Source organism: Mastomys coucha, unplaced genomic scaffold (assembly GCF_008632895.1).
Source record: "Mastomys coucha isolate ucsf_1 unplaced genomic scaffold, UCSF_Mcou_1 pScaffold6, whole genome shotgun sequence".
In the NCBI taxonomy this organism is placed as follows: domain Eukaryota; kingdom Metazoa; phylum Chordata; class Mammalia; order Rodentia; family Muridae; genus Mastomys; species Mastomys coucha.
The window spans coordinates 19,690,474-19,693,555 of NW_022196912.1; the positions used below are offsets into that span (position 1 = coordinate 19,690,474).

The 3,082-nt window shown below is 46.0% G+C and overlaps 1 protein-coding gene and 1 pseudogene across 1 annotated transcript in view; one reads left to right on the top strand and one right to left on the bottom strand.

The window, feature by feature from the left end:
* The window catches only part of LOC116080375, a 720-nt pseudogene extending 548 nt beyond the window's left edge, over positions 1 to 172 (top strand).
* The window catches only part of Ttc27 (tetratricopeptide repeat domain 27), a 136,586-nt gene that overhangs the window by 72,155 nt on the left and 61,349 nt on the right, over positions 1 to 3,082 (bottom strand). The window lies entirely within an intron of this gene.

The following is a 3,082-nucleotide window of genomic DNA, read 5'->3' on the forward strand; positions in this document are numbered from 1 at the left end:
CTCTGGGCGAGTATCTCTTTGAGCACCTCACTCTCAAGCACGACTAGGAGGCCTCTGTGCCTTCCAAGAGGCTCCCCCCTCTGCTCTGCACCAGCCCACCTCAGGACCTCCTCCTGAATGAACCTCTCAAGCCACTAGGCAGCTTTGTAACCACCCCGGAGCATCTCTCAAGTCTTGGACCAAGTAAAAACAAAGCTTTTTGAGACAGAAAAAAAAAAAAGGACAACTTTATGGCATTAGCTCTCTCCCACAAGCTTCCCCGGGTTCAAGGATGGACCCATATTGCCAGGCTTGTCTGGTGGTTTTGTTGTTGCTGTTTACTTGTTTTTTACACCCCTCTTCTCCCCCATCCACTCCTTTTCTCTTCAGAAAGAGCAGGCCTTCTATGGATATCAAGTAGCCACAGCACATCAAGGTGCAGTAAGACTAAGCACCTCCTCTCCTATTATGGCTAGACAAGGCAACCCAGTAGGAGGAAAGGCAGGCAACAGAATCAGACAGTTCCTGCTCCTACTGCTGGAGTCCTACAAGAAGACCAAGCTATACCACTATACATATGTACAGGGGGCCTACATCAGTCCCAAGCAGGTTCCCTGGTTGGAGGTTCAGTCTTTGTGAGCTACTATGGACCCAGGTCAGGTTCTGTGGGTTTTCTTGTGGTGTCCTTGACCCCTCTGGCTCCTTCAACTTTTCCTCCCCCTCTTCTGCAGGATTCCCCAAGCTCTATCTAATGTTTGGCTGTGGGTCTCTGCATCCGTTTCCATCAGTTCCTGGTGAGGAATGGCACATGTTTTTACCTGCAGAGCTTAAACTGTTTTATGTGCAATATCCAAATGTATGAAAGAGACCATGATTCTCCTGGTGACACTGCTGGATCCTTCCTATACTGGACAACTCAAAGAACTTCACTACCATTGACTAACTCATGAAAGACTACAACTATCAGGGTTCTTTTTTTTTCAAAAAGAATTATTTTATTTTATGTATATGAGTATACCATAGCTGTCTTCAGACACACTAGAAGTCAACAGATCACATTACAGATGGTTGTGAACCACCATGTGGTAGCTGAGAACTCAGGACCTCTGGAAGAGCAGTCAGTGCTCTTAACCACTCAGCCATCTCTCCAGCCCTGTCACAGTTCTTATAATTTACACACTTAGGAAGATATATAAAAAATCTTGTGGCACCACAAGGTGCTGGCAAGCGGAAGACACCCGGAGGCCCTCCCACCATGTGCGCCATAGTGTCTATGGAGGGGCCCTGCTACAGCAGGCATCTGTGTCTATGTCCATGACCCATGTTGCCAACAAAGGCCATGTGGACATCCCCGGGCTGCACTGCTGCTGGGACTATGTTGATGTCCAAGGCATGTGCAGACCTAGCCCCACCCCTTGCCAGCTTTAGCACTTGGGAAAGCTGGCCCCTGAACCTCACCTGCGCAGCACAGTAGAGCTGGCCCTGGGGGCAAGGGCCTGGGTGAGCCTTCTCCAAAGGCATGAGGGCAGGAGAGTGCCCCTTCCTCACAGCTGCAACACGGGGAGAGCTGACGGGGCTGGTGCAGGGGAACTGGCCTTGATGGTATAGGTGCAGGATTGGTGGGCTGACCAATTCAGCTTCTATCTAAGCCCAGATCCGGGACTTTGAGTTGGCCCACCCCAACACCTATCTACCCCATCTATGGTCTGCTAGATCCTAAAGGAGCTGGTCCTCAGATCCAAAGCTGCAGGATCCCCATGACACAGAGCAACAACAGGATATCCAAGAGGAGTGAGGATCCAGTGCTGATAGCATAGCAGAAGCCAGAGGCCTGGAACCAGACCAATGACTCACTGTAGTGAACGTTTGCAAGAAAGACATTAGGACAGAAGGGCATACTGTGTGACACACCGTAACTTCTATGGTGAGATGTCTTGTTGCTTGGTTTTGTTTTAGGGGGTTTGTTTTTGCTTTCTTTTGTGGGGAGGTTGTAAGGGCAGAGGCCAGATACAAAGGGGCAGGGAGATCAATGGCACTGGACTACATGATGTGAAATTTACAAAGAATCAATAAAACGTTGATGAGAGAGAGGGGAAAAAAGATGACAACAGCAAAAAAGAAAAGAAAAAAAGAGAAACTCATATACTTGAACCCATTTCTCACTTTCATAACAATGGAAAAGGTAAAAGTGAGAATAAAAACCAACTTGAGGATTTTACTCTGTTGTCTGCTCTATTTAGTCAAGTAAAGTGCAATTAGATTCACAAGCAGGGCCTGCAGCTCTGACTCGACAACTAAAAGCTCATGCTGTTGTTTCAGAGGACCTCAGTTCAGTTCCCAGCACCCACAGAACGACTCATAACCATTTGTTACTCCAAGTCCAGATGATCTGACACCCACTCTGGCCTCTGTGGGCACGAAGCACACATATGGTGCATACACATATATACAGGCAAGACACCCATACACATAAAATAAAAATAGCTTTAATTAACATATGATTTCAATGTGTTCAGTTTTATGACGACTCACAACGTAGAGACACAAGTCTTAAAATATGGTTCACTTATAAGGAGAAGAAACAACAGATTAATAACAGATGCAAATATTACAACATTTTCTCTCTTGACTTACTTTAAGAGTGGAATTAAATATGTACCACACACTTAATAATGCTTCTGCCTCAGCAGGGGTCACACAGACTTTCTCACACAGACTCGGACTCCTACATAATCTCCCTCATGTCTACACCACTAATCATCAGGTACCCCAAAGATAATCAAAGTAAATTCCTCATATTTTACTTCAAAGCTGTGCTATAGAAGAATCAATAGGAAAACTAATCAAAATATGCAGTGCCTTCAAAGTTTTCATTATTCTTTCTTAAATGCCAAATATCATATCAACTCCAGGCTGCTTTTCTTGTTTATGAACACAGAAAATATGCTGTGCAGGGCAGGGATCTCTTTCTTCTCCAGTGGCAGACCAGGCCACAGGTCAGCCACCTTCTCATTTACAGCCTATTACATATTGTCCTTCACATCCAGGATCTGCTACAGCAGCTTCCCCAGCAGCCTCTCATCCCCTGGCTAGTTCACCGATT